This window comes from Rhamphochromis longiceps, linkage group LG6 (genome assembly GCF_057381845.1).
Source record: "Rhamphochromis longiceps isolate RC_006_pf linkage group LG6, R_longiceps_female_GT1.1, whole genome shotgun sequence".
NCBI lineage: Eukaryota > Metazoa > Chordata > Actinopteri > Cichliformes > Cichlidae > Rhamphochromis > Rhamphochromis longiceps.
In genome coordinates, this window is record NC_140562.1 from 35,435,075 (window position 1) to 35,448,384 (window position 13,310).

Here is a 13,310-nt window from a genome sequence, read left to right on the forward strand (position 1 = left end):
GACTGCTCCAAGATCCAGCGGATGCTGTGGGCATCAGATATCAATTCAGGAAAAGTGAGAGGACACTGACATCAGTGTGTATACACACTTAATTTCAGTCAAAGGATGCTATCATTGGGATGAATAAAAAAAAAAAAAACCCAGTATATATATGATATGTATAAGCTACATATCATTTGTTTATTACATGAACACTTGAATAGCATAGAATAGAATAGAATAGAATAGAATAGAATAGAATAGATCTTCAGTGTGAACTACACATCACTGTGATATTATATTATTTAAGAGGTTGATAGTAATTAGTCTAATTTGGGTTACTCATATCAGTGTGCAGTGGTGTCAGCTATGGCGTCAAGGAAGAAGCAAAATCCAAGTCTTTAGCATAATGAATTGTATACACACTTTATAGTAAAGATATAATTCACTCTCATTTTCACAAGTTCTCATTAACTGTGAAGACACAGACTGTTCGGTATTTACATGCTGACATGCAACCACAACAGCACATGCTCATGAACATAGGCACAAAGTGACACAATGCTTACTAACGCTTCCCCTGAACTTAAGCAGAAGTATTAACCTCATGAAGTAACATTTTACACTTTTAACTCTGAGCAGAGAAGCTTTAAAACGTGTACTTAAATGCAACAGAAGTTTAATTTACACAAACACATATAGCCACAGACATGAAATGGAAACATTAACAGTACGACTTACTGTACAAGTTAAATAATGATGACAATGAGGGTTGCTCATTTATTATTTATGGACTTGTCCATGAATGTCCATAAAAACTCATATCTTTAAGGTGAACTCTCCTTTATTTCTGATAAATCTAAACCAAACCAAAGTGATATGGGCTTCTTTTCAGTGGATCCACAAGGGACTCTGGAGACCAGTGTTGGGCAAGTTACTTTGAAAAAGTAATTAATTATAGTTACTAGTTACTTCAAAAAAGTAACTGAGTTAGTTACTGAGTTACCAGATTCTAAAAGTAATTAATTACTTCAAAAGTAACTATTGCGTTACTTTCCTTCGGGATTAATAAAGTATTCTGATTCTGATTCTGATACTTTAAAAAAAATGTTTAACCCTCTGGGGTCCAGGGTATAATTGGCCATTTTAACCACTTTTGATTTTTCCTCGACAGTTCACCTTTAAAAACTATTTACTTTGCCTTGTTTGGTATCATTCTTTTCAGCACAACCTCACGTGTCTGAATTTACAGTTATGTTTTCATTTTGAAATACTGTATTAACACAATTCATCTAAAATAAGACAAAAAACAACAAATCCGAGTAGAAAAAGTGATTTTTTTTCACTGTAACAACCACAAACATGTTCATTGAATCATATTTCATAACCTTAAATGCAAATATAAATTGTGAATTTTTAAATCATATGCACAAGTTTTGCAAATAACAAGTTATTTGCAGCCATTGCGGGGCGATCGTGGCTCAAGAGTTGGGAGTCCGCCTTGTAATCGGAAGGTTGCCGGTTCGAGCCCCGGCTCGGACAGTCTCGGTCGTTGTGTCCTTGGGCAAGACACTTCACCCGTTGCCTACTGGTGGTGGTCAGAGGGCCCGGTGGCGCCAGTGTCTGGCAGCCTCGCCTCTGTCAGTGCGCCCCAGGGTGGCTGTGGCTACAATGTAGCTTGCCATCACCAGTGTGTGGATGACTGGATATGTAAAACGCTTTGGGGTCCTTAGGGACTAGTAAAGCACTATATAAATACAGGCCATTTACCTTTTACTCTTTTTTTTTTTATAACCATTTCAAACTATTTACATAACAATCAGCTGTTCTGCATTCAATAAGATGCCACACAAATTATTTGTGCCACTCCAAAAAAATAATTTCCGTCCACTATAAAGGAGAACATCACAGCCTGATACCTGCAGATCTGACAGCAGCAGGTGTATCACTCCTTTTTCTACCTGGAGACAGCAGTCGCCTCATTGTTTTGACACACAACACAAAACTATCCACAACACTACACACTAACTACACGAGACAACACATTAACTACACCCTCCAAACATGCTAAACATCACAAATCTCTCACATCTCAAAACTTGCTCTCTCTCTCTCTTACTCTGTGTTAGCGGCGCTAACGGCTGCAGACAGGAAGATACTGCCAGCACCGGAAACGTGCTCGTCATCTCCGAGCATGAAGTAAGGAGAGCCTTCAAGAGAGTGAACACCAGGAAAGCAGCAGGACCAGACGGCATCCCAGGTCGTATCCTAAGAGACTGCGCATACCAGCTAGCTCCTGTGTTCACTGAGATATTCAACATCTCTTTATCTCAGTCGGTGATCCCCACATGCTTCAAAGAGTCCATCATTGTTCCTGTCCCGAAGAAACCCCACCCTGCTTCTCTCAATGACTATCGCCCTGTAGCCCTCACCTCAGTAGTGATGAAGTGCTTTGAACGCCTGGTCAGAGACTTCATCATTTCTTCACTACCAGACACACTGGACCCACTACAGTTTGCTTACCGTCCAAATCGTTCCACAGACGATGCAATCTCTCATCTCCTCCACACATCACTCACTCACTTGGACACTAGAAGGGGAATTATGTTAAAATGCTCTTCATAGACTACAGCTCTGCATTTAACACCATAATTCCCTCCACACTCACCACCAAGCTGGAGCATCTGGGACTCAGCTCATCTATGTGTCAGTGGATCTCCAACTTCCTAACTGGCAGACCACAGGCAGTAAGGATGGGCGGACATGTCTCAGCCTCCACCACTCTCAGCACTGGAGACCCCAGGGGTGTGTTCTGAGCCCCCTGCTGTACTCTTTGTACACATATGACTGTGTGGCCACTACCAGCTCCACCACCATCATCAAGTTTGCTGACGACACCGTCGTGGTGGGCCTGATCTCTGATAACAACGAGACGGCCTACCTGAAGGAGATTAGGAATCTGGAGAACTGGTGCCAGAGGAACAACCTTGTTCTAAACGTCAGTAAGACAAAGGAGCTGATAGTGGACTTCAGCACTAAGCAGGAGAGGAACTACCAGACCCCTGTCATCAACGAGTGCCCAGTGGAGAGAGTGGACAGCTTCAAATACCTCGGAGTTCACATCACGCAGGACCTGTCATGGTCCTGTCACATCAACACCGTGGTGAAAAAGGCCCGACAGCGTCTCTACCACCTCAGACGCTTGAGAGACTTCCAACTGCCCTCCAAGGTGCTCAGGAACTTTTACTCGTGCACCATAGAGAGCATCCTGGCGGGAAACATCTTAACCTGGTTCGGGAACAGCACCATGCAGGACAGACGAGCTCTACAGAGGGTTGTGCGGTCAGCTGAGCGCACCATCCGCTCCGAGCTCCCTGACCTGCACTCAATCTACAGCAGGCGGTGCTGGACCAAGGCCAGGAAGATCGTGAAGGACCTCAGCCATCCCAACAACAGACTGTTCTCTCTGTTGAGGTCAGGAAAGCGATTCCGCTCCCTGAAGACCAACACAGAGAGACTGAGGAGGAGCTTCTTCCCGCAGGCGATACGGTCTCTCAATCACACCACCACACAGTACTGACCCACACATATAGTTCTTACACACACACTGGACTTTCTGGACTTTGTTTCACTTCATTACTTAAATCACGCTGCTGTTATTGTGTATATGCTGCTGTTATTGTGTATATATTTATTTATATTTCTTCATACATTCTTATATAGTTCTATATTGTGTATTTTGTTGTACAGTTATTTTATTTTCAACTTTAATTTATATATTTTATCTTATTCTCCCAGTTAAATTTACCCTTCATTCTAATTTGTGTTGTACAGTTATTTCATTTTTAACCTTAATTTATATTTTATTCCTTCCTAGTTAAATTTACCCTTTTTAATTTTTCATATTTATTTCCTATCTTATTCATAGCCTTTTCCTTTTTTGTTTTCTTTAGGTCACGAGCAGTTGTCCAAGCATTTCACTACATATCGTACTGTGTATGACTGTGTACGTGACAAATAAAATTTGAATTTGAATTTTTCTCTCTCTCTCTCTCTCGCCATCACTCCTAAAACTTCCTTTTTGTTCATAAGCAGAGTGCTTGCTCGCGCTGTCCTTAGACAGCATGATGAAAATATTGAGGAAAAAACACGCCGTATATATTGTTTATCATGATTCTGGTTTTACGTGGCCTATCAACACAATTTAAAAACTGGTATATATCACATTGTTGCTTTGTCATCTTGAAGTGGTCGTGTGATTGGCTTACCAAGACTACTTTATTCTTCCTCAGTCAAACAGCAGCACTCATGCGATTGTTTTCCCCCTAGCTCAAGGGGGGCAAAAGTGATTTGTCTACCAGAAAGTGATTGCCGTCCGCGGGAGCGTGTACAGCTTCTTAAAGCTGTAGCGCCCAAATTACTTACAAATACTTCCGTGCAACTGATATAAGGTGCGGTAAGCTGAATACAGCTTCAACTGTCTGTTTGTTGAAAAATAGTAATGCGATTCTTGTCAGTAACAGTAACGGTGTTGTAACGATAGGAATAGTAATTAGTTAGATTACTCTTTATTGAAAAAAGTAACGCCGTTACTTCTAACGCCGTTATTCCCATCACTTCTGGAGACACTGTTTGTGCAACTCTCTATATTTTTGCATGTCTTACGTTTAACTTTGTGTTTTCTTTGAGTACCATGATCTGTTCTTTCATGCATTATGTTTGGCAAAGTATTAATGTGGATTGCAGAGTTATTATCATAGTCCTTTTTGTTCCCCTGTGGGTGAATATTCTGAACATTCAGAAAGATTGGGGGGAAGAGATGTTTTCATAGATGTGAAGGCGTACACTTGCTGGGGAATCAGATGTTGGTATATCCTGTCTTTGTTGGTGAGTAGGTACATAAGAACTCTTAGGTGACTTTTTCCTACACTTTGTCCTCTTCTTATTGTGATCATAACCACAGCTGACCTGTTGGTAAGTGAAAAAGAGACAACAAATTAGCACATTCTTATGGGACTTGCATTTATTGGATGTTTGTACTGCCATTATTGGAAAATCGGGAGAAAATCTGGAGAATGGTGGCTCTGGGAGATTTTCGGGAGGGGCACTGACATTTGGGATTCTCCTAAAAAAATCGGGAGGGTTGGCATGTATGAGTGCATGTACCAGGGCATCCAGGACATCAACTACAGGAAGGCAACACCTGCCTGCGACGGTGACGCCTCTGTACCAGATGCGCTGAACTACTTGTATGCATGGTTTGATGCTCAGAATGAATTGCTTGTGCTGCCTTCTGGCAAGAGGTATGGGAGCATTTGGGCCTCACTGTCAGACTGCAAAACAGTTTCTTCCCAGAAGCCATCAAACTCCTGAACACTCAGTGACTGGGCTGATACACACAGATACGCACACACGCATGCCTTCATACATGTCACTACCAACCACTTATCTGCACGATCTCATACACACACACACGCACACCTTCATATATCAGTTACATTTTGCACATCGCTCAGTCTTTTGCACATTCTATTGCACTGTTGGGTCTGCACCGTCTTGTGTCGGTATCATTCTGTTTTTTTCTGGTGTTGCACTGTTTTTGTTTTGTTTTATTGCAATTTTGCGCATTGCGCTTTATGCAGTCTGGTGATTGACAATAAACCCACTGGATCATGACCTTGAGTAAACTTAGTTCAGCTTAACTCAGTTGCGCCGCGATAGGCTATCAAACAAGCTCTGAATTTGATCCATCCAAAAGACATGTTTTTTGACGAGGGTTTTCAGGCAGAGGAATACTTGAGGAGTTAACAAGATTCTACTACAAATAAAACTGAGATGTAAAATTGTTAAACAATGCCTATCAATGATGCTATTAGACATACTTGGTTTTGCTGCAGGTAGAGCAAGACTTCTACCAGTGAATGCCATGAGAGTGGTAGTGGTAACTTTTTATCTAATGGTATATTAATCATTCTGAATCCAGACAGTGTAATGTCTGTTGATACACACTCACTACATTCCTGTAAATTCAGCTTTTTAGTTATGTACTACAAGCACAGCTTTCAGATTGACGTACATTTTTTGAGTTCATACCTTTCTTTTGTTTGCACTGTTGCAGTACTCATGTTGTTTAAGTTTTGAGGTTTTTCTGGACTTCCTGCAGCATACTGCCAGAAGCAGGATAACGATCAGACCAACACCACCAACAGTAGCACACACGATGGTGCCTGATGAAAACAAGAACATTTCAGGTCTTGTTCATGCAAACACTTTAAATGATATTATCAAAGTAAGCATTACCTGTTTTGATGTTAGGTCCTTCTTCTGCTGTGAAGTTTAGGGCTGTAGGACAGATTGGAATATTGTGTCATATAAAGTTATCTATTATTCATATGAATAAGGATTGATAAATATATTTATACCTGTTGAAAGTTTAGTGGGCTCTGTGGTGTCTATTCCTGTTGTTAAATGTGTTGTGTTGGTATTCTGATATATCCTTGTGGAAGACACATCAGGTATGACCGTTGTCACAATTTTAACAGCTGTATAAAAAGAAATGGTGTAAGAGGCATTTAGACTATTGGTATTTTTATTTTTGTAAGCAATACAGGAAATGTATGGTATGTAATATTTAAATAAATGTAATAATTGTAAACGTAAATAATTGTAAAACGCAAAAAAAAAAATGAATCCAATGATTTTCAAATCTTATGCTTTGCAGATATTTAAGTTAGTTAGCAACGCAGCTGCACCATGACAGTGTATAAAAAGAGTATTTTAGAGAGGCCAGGTAATGGAAGCAGAGGTTAGCCAATCTAAAAAAAATAATGTCCACAAATTGTGGAACACTTTCAAACTAGTTCCTCAAGAATCTAAAAAAGTCTGTGTGGGCAAGAGAGCCTGAAAATCAATGACTGATGTCCCTGATGGCTGGGTGCTCAAATGGCACTGAATTTAAAGTAGAGATGGACCGATCCGATATTACGTATCGGTATCGGTCTGATACTGACGTAAATTACTGGATCGGATATCGGAGAGAAATAAAAAAATGTAATTGATCCATTAAATATCAAAAAAGCATGACATGGCGTAACTCGGCTCATAACCATAGCCATAGCTGGACTGGCCATCGGGCATACCGGGCATTTGCCCGGTGGGCCGCTGGCGATTTTTTGTTTTTATGGGCCGATGGATTTTTATTTTTATTTTTTTTTAAGGAAGGGTATCTATAATGAAAGGTGTTGGATTGGCCAATTGGTCATGATCGACTCTGGGCTGGACCAATTACAGCCGAGGAGGCCGGATGCACCCTCCCCCTTGTTTAGCAATCACGTGATTTTCGCGCATTGCATGCCGGGAACTAGTGGCAAAACAATCCAAGTACCGCATCAAATGCAAGCATTTGCAGCAACGCAAAACGTTCATTCTCCGGTTCCAACACCTTCTTGTTTTTTTCTTTGCCGCACAAAAAAGGAATGTACAAAACAAAAGGAGAACAATGCCGGTCTGTACAAAGACAGACTCGACGAAAAGACAAAGAAAAGATACGAGGAAAAATCAAAGGAGTGAAAGGGTCAGACCCTTACGAGCACACAGAGTGGACAAAAGACGTCAGCGTGCTGCCCAACTTTCACCACGCTCAGATTTATAATTATACGGTTCTTGGAGTGAGTGCATGCACTCATGAAGTTTAGTAACTTCAGGTCACTGCAACAAGCCCAGGTACAGTTTACCGACGGATGGGTACAGGGACCATGAAATGCACCGTGTAGAACGAAAGACCACGGTAGGAACAAAGGTAAGTTTACCAGTCTCACAAATCGTCGTCATAAATACACATTCGTTAACAGTTTATTAATATAACCTTCGAGCTCAACGGTAATTAATTAGTAGTGGAAATAATTTCTGGTAGCATTACAGAAATGTAGCAGTGACAATAATATTGTATGTTGTAATCGCACTGGGCAATTAGTGATACAAAACAACTGTTTTATCCTGTGAATAAAAGTATATGTTTTTGTCAATGTACCATGGTAATAACAGAAGCGAAACGCAATATTGTGTCAGGACAATTCACTATTTATGCACAATAAACAAAGGAGCATAGCGCGACCATTTCTGTTCAGCGCCAGACTTGCTTGTAACCTATATCACCAATTATGTTAAGAAAAATTACGTATTAACTACTACAAAACTCTGACCTTTGTGGGAATGCTTGGAGCAGACTAATATGTGAGCTGGAGTGTTCTGAGACGTTATATTTGGTATATCCAGACCATCCGTCGGCTCTTACTTCGGAAACATGGCTTAAAAAATTTCTCTTCAACGACATAATCCGATAAAAAAAAAAAAACGATCTCTTTACCCGTCAGCTTCCCGTGGCTGTCATGCGACCGGCTATTGCAGTTAATAATACAACAGCTTGTTGCCATTTTCTGTGTTTCTTTTTATCGCTGTGTAACTGAGTTCAATTGAAAGCCTGCGTGCACTAGTACCTCTTGCCACAAGTTCCCAGAATCCTTTGCGGTTTTACCCCTGAATGACGTCACATTTTCAATCTTTATCCTGGTGGGCCGGTCTCTAGTCAAAATGCCCGGGCCGATTTTTTGTCCCAGTCCAGCCTTGACCATAGCACCTCGGAGCAGTGTGCTCACGTGATAGAGTGGCTGTGTGTATTTGTAGCCTCGCTACCAAACCAGCATTTCATCTCGGAGGAAGTTATCCCACAGAGAAGTAAAGCAAGTGTGTAAGTTCATCTCTGAATGTTTGTAAAGCATTCCCACATTAAGCTTAACAACCAATATATGGAGCGACTGCCTCTTCTCCCTCCCTCTCCTGTTGCTACTTCAATCATGAAACTGCTTAATAATCAGCTGATCGGCTTTTCTGTCATGAGTCCGTCTCTCTTCTTTGTTTTTGGCCCACTTCGCGCCAGAAAGAGGAAACCAGCAGCTGAACAACAGCAGCATGTTTAAGCTTGATAATCTGTTGTTAGAATTTATTTAATATTATTTTCTACACCAGGATCGTTTTCTACGTAGCTGACGGCTGGTAACTGTGCAGGGGCGGATTTAGCAAAGTTTAGCCAGGGGGGCCGATAGGGCATTAACAGGGAAAAGGGGGCACAAAGACATACTTTTAGTTCTTATTCTCATTTAAAATGTCTAGCTTTTAATCAATAATTGTCTGAATCTTGCACCCAAAGTTTTAATCTTATGTATAATATATAGAAGTCCATTACTGTATATAGTAACTGTTAAGTCTAATATACCCTAGTAAGCTATACTACTTTTTCCTTTGGGAGGATACCATCTGTGCAGTCTGCAATTCTGTAGAACAGGGGTGTCAAACTCAAATACACGGTGGGCCAAATTTCAAAACTGGAACAAAGTCGCGGGCTAACATTAATATTTATTGAAAAAAAAATCTTCCTCCAGATATAAGAATGAATCTTTTCTTATGGACTCAAACAAGTTTTGCTGAAAAACTGAATATGGAACAAGCAAAGCTTAATACTAAACAATATATATATTAGCTGTATAATACCAGTAGGCCAGCTCTAATAGTAATTTGGTATGGCTTCGCGGGCCAAATTTGGCCCGCGGGCCAGAGTTTGACACCTATGCTGTAGAAGAAACATGTTGCATCTATTTAATTATTCTTGAAAAATAATTTACTTCTGTGCATTTTTTTTTCACACTGTATCAAATTAAAGTTGATTACATCGATTAAGCATCATGAGGTGGAGGGTGGGGGGTGGTTCCCTATTTTTTTTTTCATCAGAGTTTGCAACCCTATTAGTTAGGTTGCTTACTCTTTAAAATACCAGAATAGGAAGGATGGAGTAGGTTTAAGTTTATTAGATTGATCAGTGTTGCTGAACTATGAAATATTTTGGGTGCAGTGTATTTTTTACATACAGGTATAACGGAATAGCCCAACAATGTTCAGAATTTAGTCTTTTTGTCCAGAAAGCCCCACCAAAGTGTGTAATGCCTTTTTCAAGAGATGATTTATGGATTTAAAAAATTATTTTAAATCCACTATAATAAGTTAGAAAAGCTGCATTTTTCAAAATACTCTAATATGTTTTATCTAAAAAGATTTGAGAGAATAATAGAATAAAGAGGAAAATACAAAATAATAGAAATTTCAGAGCTAAAAGAAGTTGTGGGCTCCAGTCAAACCAAAAGACAAAAAAAGTGAACCAAAGGATTATGAAAATTTTAAAATTAATTATTAGTATATTATTTTATACCGTCTATCTGTAACATAACTTCAGCAGTGGTAAGATACTTGTACGGTAAATTTAAATTTAAATTTAAATGTATTCCTCTTCTAGTGAAATATGAATGTGTAAACTTTACAGAACTTAAGGGTATTAATGCATTTTATTTAAAACTGATTGTATAATACACATACCTTTCTTTACTGTTAGTTGTACCTCAACATATGTGTCAAAACCAGTCCGCTCCACAGCACACCGGTATTTCTGTGAGTCTGACAGCTGGAGATTGCTGAAGGTCACAGTGAAGGATCCATCCCCAGAGTCCATCAGAGCAATCCTCCCTGACTCTGCTCTTCTGCCAGGTTCTACAGTAAGTAGTATGTCTCCTGTGCTTATACATGGATCTTTGCAGAAATACTTGTTGTTGCTCCCTGCGAGTCTGTGTGAGCACTGGAAGGAGACACTTCTCCCATCGAATTCCTCTAAATTGATTATGGTTCCATCAGTAAGTGTACCTGCTAAAATTGAAAGCATTGAGTGCAGAATTAAATGCACTGAAATTACCATTTAAATATAGCTTAAAGTGGTAACATTGTAAAGTCACTTACCATATAAAAGGCAACAGAGGAATGAATTGATCTTCATTGTGGCTGAAAAGTAACATCTATGTAGGGTTTTTTCTTATTCTAAGTGGTTTCTTCTTGTCAAATATATCTACATGATCCACTGTTGTCCGAATTTGCCACAATCATGATAAAAGTAAACGTGTTGACAGGTATTTTCACAGTTTGCTATATAATTACATAACAGGGAAACCCCAGTGCAGACGGATGTGATTGGTGAATGGTGGAAGACAGACTTGCTTCTGCAGTCAAATCAGGTTTGCTCTCATTCTAACTTTCAAAGGTGTGTGGGCCTAAAAAGGAGGAAACAGCACCAACACAGCCTCCTTTGTAACAGCCTCTTTTAACTGTGTCACCAACACTGGCTCACAACATAAGTGCTGTTTTATGTCACATCTGTTTATATTTAGACTTAGACTTTATACTTAGATTGCTCTAAAGCAGTCTGCAGTAAAAGAAAGGACAGAAGCTCCACCTACGTGCTACTTAAACGTTGGCAACAGACAAACAAACAAACACATACGATATGATTTAAAAGCTGAACAATTACTAATCATAAAAAAGAACAAAGCTGACTTTTACCATATCAAAGCACCAAATCACAACAACAGTCACATCAAGGCACTTTATATTGTAAGGCAAAGACTCTACAATAATACAGCTCCAACAATCAGATGATCCCCATCAGGAAGTACTTTGGCGATAGGGGGAAGGAAAAGGAAGAAACCTCAGCAGAGCCAGGCTCAGGAGAGGGTGTCTGTGTCTCTACCATTCTTCCCTATTAAAACAGATTTTTTTTTTTTCTTTAATTGCACTGCTCTCACAAACAGCAAATACTGACGTTTTCATTAGTACAGCTGAAGTTTTCAGTAGCACAGCTATATTTTTAATATTTTTAGTTTTTATCTCAAATCGCTGAGACAAAAACTGACTGGTCGAGAGTTGGCAGGTATAGAGAAATCTATGTAGGACATCTTTTTCATGAGAAAGTCATTGTGTTTTAGAGTTGTGGTTTTGAGGCTTAAAAACTGCCTCTGACTTCTATCACTAGGAACATCCTTCCTGTAAAGTAAGTGGCAATGAGTAACTAAGACTTTCCAGCAGACATATATGTGTACATGTATACAAACACATGTCTGACAGATGATGCAGTCATAGAGCATAATAAAATAATTTCCTATATAAAAAAAACAAAAGAAGTCAAAACAAAATTTATTTTAGAAACTGAAAAAATGTTTTCATATCATCATAGCAATTTTCTGTCTCCTTATCAATAATCCAGTTACAAAATGACGTACAACATTCACACATTAGCGCTGTTATTTTTTTTTCTATGCACATAAGTTTGAACACAACTGTGTAAAAATCACTTTAGTCTTCTATTCACTTTCTATTTAATTATATGTTGCTATACTATACAAAATATAACTATACGTTACACAGACATAGCTTGCAACAAATGTCGCACAAGTATAATTTTTGGTGACGGCACTGGCATCTTGCAAAGGTTATGTCATAGGCTCTGTGTAGATTCATTGCGGAAGGATAAATTAAGCTTTATTATAACACTGCTTTGAAATTTATGAAAATAAATGGTGGTGGTCAGAGGGCCCGGTGGCGCCAGTGTCTGGCAGCCTTGCCTCTGTCAGTGCGCCCCAGGGCAGCTGCGGCTACAATGTAGCTTGCCATCACCAGTGTGTGAGTGTGTGTGTGAATGGGTGAATGTCTGAATGTAGTGTAAAGCGCTTTGGGTTCCTTAGGGACTAAGTAAAGTGCTATACAAATACAGGCCATTTACCAATAATCTTAGTAACAAATGTTATTATTTTCATTTTTACAAATAAATCCTGTAAACTGTTTTTTATGCAGTTCTTTCTAATGCCTGTGTCTTTTTTATAATATAAAAAATTATCAAATACAAAAATGTGGAAAAGTATGAATTATATGGAGAATTATATTCAAATAGTTTCATAAAACACAAAGAAGAAAAGAAATTCTCAGGACACGAAGAAACTAAAGTGGGGTTTTTTGTCAAGAATTTGAAGATCCAGTACATGGTAATGGCACCATATTCAGAGATGTTGTTAGCTCCAGAGCAACCTCTGCTTCAAAAGCCTGCAGCCCCACTGCAGCCAGAGCAGATGCAACATCTGCTTTTTGTTCATCCTAGGATAAATAATAAATAATACTAGTTTGACCTCAACCTTAACTCTCAAAACAGACATTGGCAAAACAGACATTAATCATTTTAAATGATTAAACATAAGAATGGGACACTCACATAACCCTTGCTATTTTGAGCTCTTTTTGGACCTTCAGAAACTAGTGATATGATTCGATTGAGTGGTAAAACACTGTGGTGTTAGTGTACATTAATGTCTTTATGTCTATAATAACCAACCTGCATATCTCTGCCAGTTTCCATTGAACGCATTGGAATAAAGTCACAGATTTTTTTCTTTTTTTTCTTTCTTTATTAT